Source organism: Nasonia vitripennis (assembly GCF_009193385.2).
Source record: "Nasonia vitripennis strain AsymCx chromosome 3 unlocalized genomic scaffold, Nvit_psr_1.1 chr3_random0008, whole genome shotgun sequence".
Classification (NCBI taxonomy): Eukaryota; Metazoa; Arthropoda; class Insecta; order Hymenoptera; family Pteromalidae; genus Nasonia; species Nasonia vitripennis.
The window spans coordinates 238,321-252,098 of NW_022279628.1; the positions used below are offsets into that span (position 1 = coordinate 238,321).

The 13,778-nt window shown below is 31.4% G+C and overlaps 1 protein-coding gene across 5 annotated transcripts in view; it reads right to left on the reverse strand.

Moving 5' to 3' along the window:
- LOC103316687 (S-phase kinase-associated protein 1) overlaps positions 1 to 13,778 on the reverse strand; it is a 67,033-nt gene that overhangs the window by 15,130 nt on the left and 38,125 nt on the right. The gene's annotated exons all lie outside the window — the stretch shown is intronic.

The following is a 13,778-nucleotide window of genomic DNA, read 5'->3' on the forward strand; positions in this document are numbered from 1 at the left end:
ACGAAGTAGTTGAAATCCCAAAATAAATTGTATGCACTAACGATATATTATTAATAAAACTTATGGTAGTAGCTTCAATAAACAAAATATTAATGAAAGAGTAATTTTATCTCCAAAAATACAGATGTACCAAGTATTAATAATGAAATTTTATCAAAAATGAAAGGTGAAGTTAAAGAATATATTATTATAGATTCAACGCTTAATGACAACGACAAAAATTTACCATTTGATTTTATAAATTCACTAACACCAAATAGTCTTCTGCAACATAAATTAGAATTAAAAGAAGGAGCAATTATATTATATTATATTATTATACTTATTTATTTATTTTTTATTTATTTATTTCAACACCATATACATATGCCCTTTAAAAGGCATCCTATAGAGGCAAACACAGTTGCCTGTATATAGGGATGGCATAATCACTAATACTAATATACTTAAAACTACCATATAGAGCCAAGATAACGCTATCATGCCCTTTTCCCTTTTCATAGCAAGTTAACAATATTAAAATATTTAAAAAAAAAAACATATAACATCTAAAAGTTAATTCTTTTCTATAAACCTCTTTAATCTTCTTTTCATAGAGATTTTACTTATTGCTAAGTCTTTGAGATCATTCGGTAGCGTGTTAAATACACTCACAGCCACGAAATATTCAATTTCATTATAATGGTATACTATACACTCTAGTTCCAACATTTGCCTTATACTTAGAGGTTGGTTCTCTGCTATATAACAGTTTTTATTTATAATTCGAAGTATTTTCTTTTGTATTCCTTGAATTAAATTTAAGTAATTGTTATAAGCCCCACCCCATGCGATGATGCCATAGTTTGCAATGCTTAGAAAGAAGGCATAATATAGTAACATTAGCGTTTTACTATCCATAAATTTCTTTAGCTTCGCAAAAATAAAGATTAAATATCTTGTTGTTTTTATAATATAATTTATGTGTTTATCCCACTTCATGTTATAGCCTATTATTAAACCTAAATATTTAGAACTGTCTACTCTATTTATTACATTATCACCAATTCTGATGTTTAAGGTGCTAGGCACACTATCACAGTAATTGCAATATGCAATATATACGGTTTTATTTACATTGAGCGATAATTTATTTAGGTTTAGCCATATTGCCACCTTACGAAGATATTCATTTAATTTTTCTTGCGCAGCTGTCCACGAGTTATCACATGAGATGATAACTGTGTCATCAGCGTAAGATAATATTGTTTCATTTTGCATATCTATCAGTAGGTCATTCACGTATAATATGAAAAATAGAGGGCCAAGTATTATTCCTTGTAGAACCCCTATCATGATTTTTTTGTACTCACTCTTGCCGTTACTTATCTTTACACATTGTTTCCTATCAGATAGATAACTGCTGAGTAATTTTAATGCTTCTCCTCTTACACCGTATCTTTCTAATTTGTCCAGCAGTATACTGTGATCTACCGTATCGAAGGCTTTAGCTAGATCTAAGAACGCAGTTATAATCGGTTTGCTTTTATCTAGGTTTCTATATATAATATTTGATAGACAATTGAGAGCATCCTTCGTTCCTCTCTGTCTTAGAAAGCCGAATTGTCTATCAGATATTATTTTGTGCTTCATGATAAAATTATAAAGTCTATTGTATATGATTTTTTCAAGTATTTTGGCAATGTTAGAAATTAGCGATATTGGTCTATAGTTGCTAATACAACTATTGTCTTCCGATTTATATATAGGTACAATATCTGCTTTTTTCAGTGCATTAGGCCAGATTGATTTCTGTATGCATAGATTAAATATATACTCTAACGGTTTTGATACATGTTTCGATAAAGATTTGATAGTTATTGCACTAATATTATCTACTCCACTAGCTTTTTTTTCATTGCAATAATTATATTTTGAATTTCATACATATTAGTTGGATTAATAAAAATTGAGTAGTTGTTTCGAACTGGAAGTTTCAATTGTTCTATGTCCATTTTTTAAATTTGATTGCTTAAATTTAATCCTACATTACAATAATATTCAACCATAGTGTTCGCAATAGTAGTCTTGTCATCAATTTTCTGATAATTAACTATTATACTATCAAGTGATCCTCCTTGCTTCTTTTTTTCCCCTAACTTATCATTTATTATGCTCCAAAGCTGCCTTGAATTACCACTTTTTCTAATGGCATTATTTTCGTATTTATACTTAGCATCTTTAATTACCTTACTCAACATTTTTTCATAATTTTTATAATCCATTTTCAGTTTCATATTTGTTGGATTCTTTTTCCATATATTATATAACAACTCTTTAGTTTTACAGGATATTAATATTGCTTTCGTAATCCATTTTTTCTTAGGAACTGAATCTTTTTTGTTTTTATTAGAATATTTTATATCAGTTGCTTTTTCAACACAGCTTTGGATCATACTTATTAATTCATTTATAGATTGGTTAGGATCATTTATTTGTGACAATGAGTCCCACTCAACTCTTTTTGCAATATTTATTAACTTGCCATAGTTAATACAGGCTGATTGATTGTAATCATTTTGTATTTTGAATTTATTAATACTTATGAAGAGTGGATAATGATCATTAAACGGTATGTTTAACTTAAAAGACTCCAACTCAATATTTCTTACTTTGGCGAAACAACTGTCTATACACGTACCGTTCTCACTGTTCTGAGATGATCTTGTGATTCCTCAAAATGGAGTATATTCATTTTCAAAAAAATTATTCAGAAATTCTTGAGCGATTGTCTTTTCAGCTAAACCAATTTTGTCATGATTAGTTTCCCCTATATCAATATTAAAATCTCCAAATATACATTGATTTTTTATATTAACTATTATATTTATTGTTTAGCCAGGAATTTTCTTACTGAATTAGTAAACTCAGATTTCGATACATCGTGGCACCTGTACGTAGCAGAGATCCTGATTGCATCACCTGACTCCAGAAAGGTATCAGAACTTACAACACTCAATCTATCAATTACTTCTATTTTAGTTTTTTCCTGTATATTCTTTTTTATATATAACATGACTCCATCAGCCTTATTTATTTTACTGTTATTGTAATAGCTTTTATAGCCTTGTAATTGATAGTATTGAGGATGTTGTAAGATCCATGTTTCCGTACATATTATAATAATTGGTTTTACTACCAAGCTTTCAATAAATGATTCTAATTTTTCGTAATTCGCATTTAAACTTCTTATATTTACACAGAGAATTAAGTTCTTTTTCTTCGAGATGCTCTTGTTGAGTGATCTGATGTTTTCTGCATCACGTTCTATGTTGTGTATGTCTTCAAAATTGAATTCTTGAGCCAGTTAATCCTTTTTTCTTAGTCTATTTGTTATACGTGTGTTAACTGAGTTGAGTGACGTAGAAGACATCCCAGATGCACGCATGGTTATAGCCTTGTTTGAAGTATTTTCTGCCATACCGACATATCTCGGTATTACAGGTTGTATCGTCTAGTCAGTAAGGTCAATCAACTTTCTTATTTTATTTTGTAGGATACTGCATGCGTGGCTATCTGTTGCCATATGCTCAGTATTATATTGAGTTTTATACTTATTATTGCTGAAGATACAGTTAGGATAATTTAATGTATTAACGGAACAATCTGTAGTCTTATGATTGCCTGCACATTTTAAACATGTGTGATTATTTGTGCACTTAAAGCCATTATGCCCATATCTACCACAATTAAAACATGGCTTAACGTTGCAGTAGTCATGCACCTTACAGTTTTGATAACCCACGAAGATCCTGTTTTTATTCTCTCTCACATGTTGATATAGTTCAGCAGGGATTTCTAATATGACTGACTGTAGATGAGTTTTGGAGTTATCATATGAGTGCAAAACTGTACACTTCTTGTTGAATTTACTAAAATTTCTTTCATTTATGTCATCTTCAATTTTTTTATTGTCTAAAGTTTCAAAATTATCTATTCCAAATACTTTAACCTTTGGATTCACTATTGTTTCTTTTGTAACATCACAACTTTCATCAAGCATGTTCTTCAAAACATTTATGCTTTGCTTGCACTTTCTTCTGTTAAACAATCTACTATTATTTCACTCTTTTTCTTAATTAGTTTTTTTGCTTGTATGCTCTTATCTTTAATGAGATAGTATGCAACAGCATCATTTATTTTGCCAATAGGATATTCTTTAGTATCTTTGTTTTTAACTATAATTTTTGGGATTCGTTTTGGCTTGTTGTTAGTCATGGCACTCGAAAGTACTTGAGCATATGTTTTGTTTTTTGAGGTATTTATTTCACTTTTCTGCTTATCAAGTAATTCTCTCAATAACTTATTTTTTTCTTTCAGTTCTTTATTTAGTTCTTTTAATAGTGCATTTTCATGCTTCAAATTACTGTCCATTGATACACTATTCTCATCATCATCCTCACTTTCAGCTTCTGACACACTTATTTTATCACTTTTTCTCAATTTAATCTGAGTAATGATTATTTTAGCTTCATTACTCAGCACATTTATATTCACTTTCGAGGTTAGGTCTACTTGGTTATGTTCCGGACATAATCCTAGAACTCCACTGATTTTTACTGCCCCATCTATTTTAGCAAAATCACTAGTATGAAAAGCTTCCTCACATATTATACAAATAACCGTTTTTACTTCCACTTTAGGATGACATTTATAGAAAATGGCTGACTGTGAAGTCACCGAGCCCGCGCTCAATGACTCCATCTTGATATATTATACTATACATTATATTAAGCATGAACACTTTTTCTCCGGTTCTCCAGTTCTAAAAATAAGTATTTTTGTAAAGTAATAAAAGTATTTTTATTGAAAAATTCAGGAAATTTTACAGAAAAAAGTATCATGATAGTAAAACTAAAAGTATGCATTAATTATTAGCTAGAAATCATTGTCAATAGGAAAAAAAGCAAAAATTGCTTGAAACCCTAACTGTGACCAGCTATAACTCGAAGCCAAGTAAAGGGATCACGCTGAAAATTTTTTTGAGACTTAAGGGCATTGTATAGAACAAATATACGCAGGTCATAATAAAAATTTTTATCTTTGACAGAGAATCACCCATACACACACACACACACATATATATATATATATATATATATATATATATATATATATATATATATATATATATAAAGACGATGTCCAGTTGTAAGGGTGATCTCTAGATCGACAAGACATCGTCTACGAGAATGAGCACCAAATGTACATTGAATCTACCGAAAAAGAAATTGTACTTCCCTGTAGACAATGTCCAGGTGTCAGGGTGACCTCTAGGTCTACGAGAATGAGCACCAGGTATAAATCAAATCTAACGAAAAACAAATGGCGCCTCCCTGTAAACGATGTCCAAGTGTCAAAGAAAAGGCGATATAAAAAAGTGGTAAGTCACGATTTCGATGACCGGAGAATCTCAAAAATGACTTGTCTACCTTTAATTCAATTTTTTAAATAAATGTAGAAGCAACTTTTTAAAATTTTTTTCATAACAATGTAAAGGACTATGTAGTCAAGAAAAGGGATCCAAAATAGTTTAAAATAATTGTAGGAAGATATACATTATTAGAAGGCAAGGTTGAAAAACACTTTTCAATTAGAAACATCGAATTAATATTCTGTAAATTTCAAATTTCGTTGCATTTTTATTTTCGTTCACATCAAGAAGTCAATTTCATTTTATGATAATTTCATAAAAGATGACCATGATTTGCTTCTTTATATAGGAAACATTTCTCTGAAGTCACCAGACGTAACGATGATTTTTCCTTCATAAGGGTTGTTATTACCACAAAATCTTGTAAAAATGCACCTATTATTTTAAAAGCATGTTTAGATACCATTAATATTTTATCTCAAATTACAATTTTGACATTTTTCTATATCTTGAATTGGGAGAAATTTTGAGTTATTTAAATTTTTCTGTGTGTCGTAGGGCCATTCACATCTTTTACTGACTGACATATTTTATTTTTTTATTATTATTTATAATAATTTATAAATATCTTGTAACTAGGGTTTTCGTGCTACCCAAGTTACTGTGTAATTCCTCGCCCGGGACCATTTACTTCTATATTGGTGTTCGAATTTTTCATTATACAAAAAAAATACTCATCATTACTATGGGTAAGGTTTTTTGGCTTATTAGAATGTTTTCTGAGCTAAACTATGATTTACAACAAAAATATTAGTAAAAAGGCTGCTTATTTTTATAACATGTGAGTGTATAATCCAAATCCACAAATGCTAAAATCACGTTTTTCTTCTTCAGCCCAAAATGTGTTAGGACCGTTAAGTTAGCCGCAAGATGTGTTAGGACCGTGAAGTTGGCCGCACAGCTATATACAGATGGGAATTGCTTTCTCAAGAAAATATAATAATATATTACGATATTTAGAATTAAGAGGTTGCCGGTGCATACTAACTAATGATCTAGTATTAATATTTAAACATTCGAGTCATCATAAATTTGTAAACTTTAAATACTATCTTGCAGCACAAAAAATTATCATTTTATACTTAAAAAAACAATTGGAGACAAAAATATTGAAGTTTATACTGATTATGTTATATACTAATATTATATCATGATATGCCGCTACGGGCTAAGCCCAGCTCTTGAAGCTGTGAACTACTTGTTGCTTACTGCTGTTTTACTACTCAAACATAGCCGTGTAACCTTGTTTGTATCGATAGACTTACAATTTACTGAGTTATATGTGTCAAATTTGCGTATAAAACCACTTATCAGCCATTATATCATGTTTTTTTACTACATAACTTTTAGTAGTAGGTCAGACCCATTCTGAAACTTTACAGCTACTTTTTTACCATAAAAGGTACTTTTTTACTGTATTGAGGTGGTCGGAGTCCAGATCAAACATTCAGATTTTCACAATTTAAGGTTTCAAATGCAAATAAGGTAGCCTTAACATATATAAAGGACTTTAAAAATATGTTTGTTGAAAAATTCAGAAAATTTCACAAAAAAGTATCTGGGTATTTTTGGTTAAAAATGCATCTCTTATGAGCTACAAATCATTGAAAATAGGCAAAAAATGCAAAAATTGCTTAAAATCCCAACTTTGACCAACTATAACTCGAAGCCTAGTTAAGGAATCGCGCTGAATCGTGTTGAATACATTATAATTTCTTTACTATTAAACTCAACGTTGTTGTTTTTCAAACAATTTTTGTTCGTCCTTTTCTACTTCGTGCATCATGTTGTATGATTTAGCGTAAATGTTTACTTGTCGAAAGAAATTATCTAATTTTTTTAATAGCATTTAAGGACATTACATTAGTTTGTAATCGGACCAGATAAAAATAAATTCAATTTATTTTCATTATAAGTAATAGAATCGCAACCATAATATATAGGATTAATAAAGTTTGTACTAGAAACTGAAATACGAACAGAATATAGACGAAAAAATGCTATAATTTCCACTGCACTGCCGTACGTACCATTCATTGACATATTCATTTTATAAGTACTTCCATCAGTAATTTTTAAAGATTCGTCGCCTACAACAAATGGCTCAAAATATTCCCAATTCTCATAAAAATGATTTACGATTTTGGCTCTAATTTTTATATGATTTTCTTCCGTATTAAAGAAAAAATACGAAAAGCAACGAAATAAGCAACTGCCATCTCCAAGGATTTTTTTCTATTTCACATTCTGACATTTTAATCGATATTTTGTCTATCTACTTTGTCAAAATTTTATAGATAAAAATACTTAACTTTCAATGTTGATTATGGTCCTTTTTATCTCTCTTTTTCTCTTTCTCTCTTTTCTTCTCTCTCTCCGGGATTTAGTATCCCGCACAATAATTTATACATAAAAACTCGCGATTTAATTTTGAATTCAGTTTTATAGGAATAACCGAACTATTTGTGCATATAGCATTCAAAAATCGCGAGTAAAACTTCGAATTTAACTCAAACGTAACGAAATTTTTGACGCGACGTGAATACAAAGCTGCCAAGAATTTGTTGTTATATGTTATTGATACGGTTGCTATGCAGTATGTTGTAGGTATCCACTGCGAGTTTAAACATAATAGATTTTCGAATATCTAATGCAATTAAAATTAGAACTGCTGTCGAAATATTTTCAACTTATAAATTACTACCTATTTTGAAATTGGGTGTTGGCGACCGAAGCGAATTAAATTAAAAAATTAATCATTTTGGAATGAACAATCAAAATCGTAATGAGAAGATTTAGAAATTATAAAATTATACAATTAAAAACGAAAATTGAAATTAGGGGGTTGGCGAGCGAAGCGAGCAGGGGGATACCCCCCTAGTTACAATACTATATTTATTTAAGGTTATGAAATTTTAATTTTTAAGTTCCATCGTTTTTTCTTTGTTTTGAATTTTTCTAACCAATCAAATAATTGTTTACGTGTCTAACCAACGACAATTGTATGTTTCATTTCACGTTTGGTGTTATGATCCTTGTTTATGACGGCTGTGCAATTCTGAGCACCGGCAGTTCTTATGGAAGTAGAGAGACTATATACACAATGTCTATTATCTATGTTAATCTGTATAAATCTAATGTATCACAGCATTTTGACATTCAAGGGAGCATATGTTTCCGAGAAGAGGACCCTTCCGAGAGAATCGAAGCGATAACTATGCCGCAGACAGCGAGTTACCAACAATCTTCCTGAGAAGCATCGGACTACCTAGAGGAGAAGGAAGAGGTGAGTTTTCCATTTCTCGCCGATATTTCTTTATTATTACTCGCTTTTACGCCGCGGAAGATGCGAATTAGCTGGGACACTATCCGTGTAGCTACCAAAGGTCATACAGAAGGTTTTATCGACATTCAGCGTAAGTTTGTTAAAAGCTAACCACTCAGATAACACTCTCAAGTAATCGTTCATGTTAGCTTGGGCATCGTCCCAACTAGCACCAGTTGCAATAATTGCCGTATCATCCGCGTAGGTTATAATTGCCTCAGGACTTCATTGATATACAGGATAAAAGCAGTGGGCCCAGGATAGTATCCTGTGGGACCCCCGTGTTAATTAGCAGAAAATCATTCTCGTTTCCATATACTTTTACCAATTGATATCTGTGATAAAAATGTTACAAAAAAGCCATGGTCGAAAGATGCTAAAGAGGCTTATATTTTATTTTTAGGACAAATATGAAATCCGCAAAAAAATTGACAAAAAAGGACTGAAATCTCTAAAAAAGTTGACTTTTAAAAAAGTAAAAGATTAGACGAGTTTAATATATTCCGCAACGAAATGACAGATAAAAAAGAACTGAGATCAATCAACCAAAGTCCAGTTTAATATATTCAATTATAATGAAGCAACAACATTTCTTTTGGTCAATAAAGGACTTACTTAACTTAGGTTAAGTAAAGTTATATACTGATAGGATCAATTATTAATTGCAATAAAAATAGGGTAATGATCTGTAATATCAAGTTTGATCTTATAAGTAGCCGAAGTTAGATTCTCAGTTTTGATGAAAATGTTATCTATACAGGAACCTTTAGAATTGCCAATAGGTGGCCTTGTTGTACCTCCGAACCCTGGTATATTTTTATCAAAAAAGTTACAAACAAACTCTTAGCTAAAGTGTTCACATTCAAGTAAGTCAATATTAAAGTCACCAATTACGAGGTGATTATTGACCTTTTTCTTTGTAATAAGATAATTAGTAATGTCTAGTATAAATTGTAACTTAGGAAAACCATGAGATCCTATGCACAGCTGAGATTTCAAGTTTATCATTATTATTCAATGTTATTCTAGAGTTAATTACTCTCAACCTTTTCATTTTAACTACCTACTAAGCACTAGCTTTCAATAATTTCACTATTAACAAAAACAATGACTCCATCATTCCTGTTTATGCTACTATAATTATAGTAGCTCTTATATTCATAGTTTGAACCTCTTAATTCATAAATATTATGGTTAATATCTTACGCTCTCTGTGGTCGGACTGCTTCTCTACTATAGTTCAAGTGTACAGTCTACTCTGTCAGTTCTACTCTATACAGTCTATACTCTGTACAGGCTAGTCCGATGTAGCATAGAAATTACTCATATCTCAACAGTTTCAGTGCAAATAATTACTGACAGTTTGTTTATTAAACTTCATATGAGTATTTTTAATTTGTCGAAATTCGCGTTCATGCTTCTAATATTAATATGCATGATTAAGACAATGCTCTTGTTAATAACTCTATTAAAATTTTTGATGTTCTTACATGTTTTCTCTTTGACAACCGAATCTTTTTGGATAATATTGAAGAAATCAAATGTATTCATTTCTAAGACTTTACATTTTTGGTCGCTTTAGTCTTTTTGTCATTGAGAGTAGCCAAAGCCTGTAGATTTGGCTGACACCTGTTTCTTCTAGCACGCTGGTCTCGTAGAGTAGATTGTCCAGGTATAGTAAGTCCATCGTTCCTCTTCGAGAGTTAGCTCCAGTTGTTACCTTCTGATGTTGGAAAACCATATTCACAGTCGGTAAAGACGGTCTCGTAGGGTAGTCCGTAGTATCAAAATATTTGTTTATTTTTCTCTTCAGGATGTTGCAAAAAGTTGAGTCTACTGCATAGTGGTTTGTGTCAAATTTAGTATTATATTTAGTGTTAATATATACTCGGTTTATGCACTTTTGTATTTCATGACCCAATCATTAGTTATATAAGCATACTTCATCAGGTCATAAACTGTACATTTTTGATGCCCCACAAAGATTTTGTTCTTGTTTTCAATCACATGTTTGTATAGTTCTGCAGGTTCTTCCATCGGAACTGTGCTTTTTATTTTAAATCGGAAAATAGTGCTTTTGGAAAATGTCCGTATTGATGTATGTGTATGCGCGTATGTATACGCCTGTATCTTAGCTTCTACTAAGTGGATTTTAAGCCACCAAGTCTTAATATCAGTTTTCTGTAATACGGCGAAAAAAGTTCGTTTTTGCAGTTTTCAACTCATTTTTTTATAGCGATTTTTTAGTGTTTAGAGTTTAGGTATATCTGATAAAGTTATCGAAAAATTAATCAAAGTAAAATGCATGATATGCACATTTAAGGCCAGGCTGTAGGGATTTAAAACTGTCTTATTATCACATAATTTGTTGCAGAAAACCGATTATGCGATCATGTAAAAGATGATAAGCAGATGAAAAGGTATATGTTTTTTACTCGCATTTCCGTTCCTTATTGTTAGTTATTAACAATTTATTGCAAAAAAACGTGATTTTGGTCTTTTTTTGCTCACAACTTTAAAGCTTGAGGCGCTATCAGAATGCCCCAACAAGATGATTTGTAGAGAATAGAAATATCTACAAAATGAGAGGTCGAACACCTCAATTAGATAATTAGGTCCTGAGATAATTAAGATAAACCGGAAAATCAGGCGTTTTTTCGAAAATTCATAGCTCCGTCATTTTTTGAGCTGAACCGCTAAAATTTTGGGAAAAACTAGGGATTATAATGTTCTTTATATGTGCAAAAGTTAAAGAGGAACCAGAGGAATCCGATTCATTGGTCTGTTTTCAGAAAAAATCATTACGAAAGGTACAATGGGATGTTTTTAGTGAACTCCCTGTTCCTATTAAAAACCGACGCTCTGCTCATCGGTATGTGATTCCTCTGGGTCCATTACCCTAAAATAAAAAAAAATCATTCAAATAGCTGTAGTAGATGCTGAGAAATGTTAAAGCAAAGATAGGTAACGTGCACGCCGCGCGCTTCTTTTACTATATATACGCTTCTCCTCCGGCGCTGCTCCGTCCCCCACCACTCGACTGCGAGCGCGCGCTTGGCCGATTTTCGCGAACTTTACGACGGTTTTTCGCATGCTTCCAGGCACTTGTTAATCGCAAATTGTTAATAACTAACAATAAGGAACGGAAATGCGAGTGAAAAACATGCTTGCACCTTGTCATCTGCTTATCATCCTTTACATGATCGCACAATCGGTTTGCTGCAACAAATTATGTCATGTAAAAATGCCCTACAGCTTGGCCTAAATCCTTTTAAGAAAATAAAATTACCTATCTTTTTAAAATTTATATAATTGTTCATCGTTCTTTTATTATCCACCATAAAGCGCAATTTATTGAAATCGTTTTCACTTAAAAACCAAATCTCAAACCTTTCTAAAAATTATCGTGATTATTGAAGATTATTAGAACTATACACTACTACACTACGCTACTATAATTTTGAGTCATTTCATGGGGCAGATCCGTAAAAAAAAACAAAAATTGAAAAAAGTCGTGTTTCTATGAAATACGATAACTGGAGTAAGAAAGCAATAATCAAGTTCAAATTTTTTATTTGGTTGCATTATATAGTACAATGGGTCCTTTCTTTGGGCTATTTACAATACCAGTTATTTTCGAAGATAATAAGGTTCAAAAATTTGGTTCTTCACCCGGTATACTCTGTTTAACTGAAAACTGCATCATTTCTATCTCAGCTTCTATAAAATGAATTTTAATCTACCTAGCTTGTTTTTTCTGTTTCTCTTTTTATAAATTTCATGAAAAACAAGATTTTCAATTTCGCATGTGCGTTTATTTTATTGCGATATTTCGTTTAACATCTATTAGTCAATTATAGCTATGCGAACGAGAGAGAGAAAATTATGCAAATTTTAAGTGATTTCATTGATTTTATCCCGAGAAATAGATCAAATACTGAAAAAACACGCTTTTCTGTATTACGCGATAACTGAAAATTTTTGCCACTCTCCCGCTTATGTGCAGTACGTGTTAAATAACTTCATCCATCAAACAGAAAAGTATAAAAACTGTATGTAATTATGTATGGAGTAAAACAATTTTGATATTAAAGCAATACATAATTTTGAAGGAAGCTACGCGCCAAAGAATTGGCAGTGGTTATACACTTGTCATGTTAAATGCTGTCAAATTTATATACATATTTTAATTGATACAAAACGTTGTGATTAATAAAAGAATGAGCAGTAAAGAATGAAGATCAGAAATAATGATAACAGTAGAAGATTCAAATCTGTATTTCAAGTGGAGCTTCTTTGAATTTGTTTTTGATAATCAATAAGAAATTCAGAGAGGGGACTAGGTAAGGGTAAACGCTCTTCGATTGGAATCATATGTAAATGCGTGCAAATGAGTGACAATAGATGTAATGTGTATGTGTGTGAATGCGAAAGATGAGAAGAGTAAGGGCAAGAAGAGAGGAGAATGAATGCATGCGCATATAGAAAGAAAAAGAAGGAGTAAGAAGCGAGGAAAGTGAGGATGTCTGCGAATGTCTAGAGTATGTGAGGGAAGAGAGCGGGAGATATTGTGCAGCGGCTCGAGAATCTGCGGCGAACCATATTAACAACATGATAGTATTGTTTCGCAATCGCCAGCCTGTGCTCAGGCGCCTAGAGAAACACACCCTATCTATCTCTCTGTTATCCGGATTGCTGCTAAATAACGACTAAAATTTGCAGTTGACAATGAGTCTGATTGACACAGTAATAATGAAAAATGTCAAATATTAAATATTAGCATACTCACAAAAATAATAATTTCTTATTACTACAAGAAGAATTAATCACACTATAGCTTCAAGATCAGAATCCACTTTGTGTTTCATGATTTTACTTCATCTAATCTGAATCTTCTAAAACTAGTCCAAATCATCTTGTGCAAAGAAATGAGTAGAATCATGAATTTAAAAAAATAATTAAGCATATTCCTCTCTATTA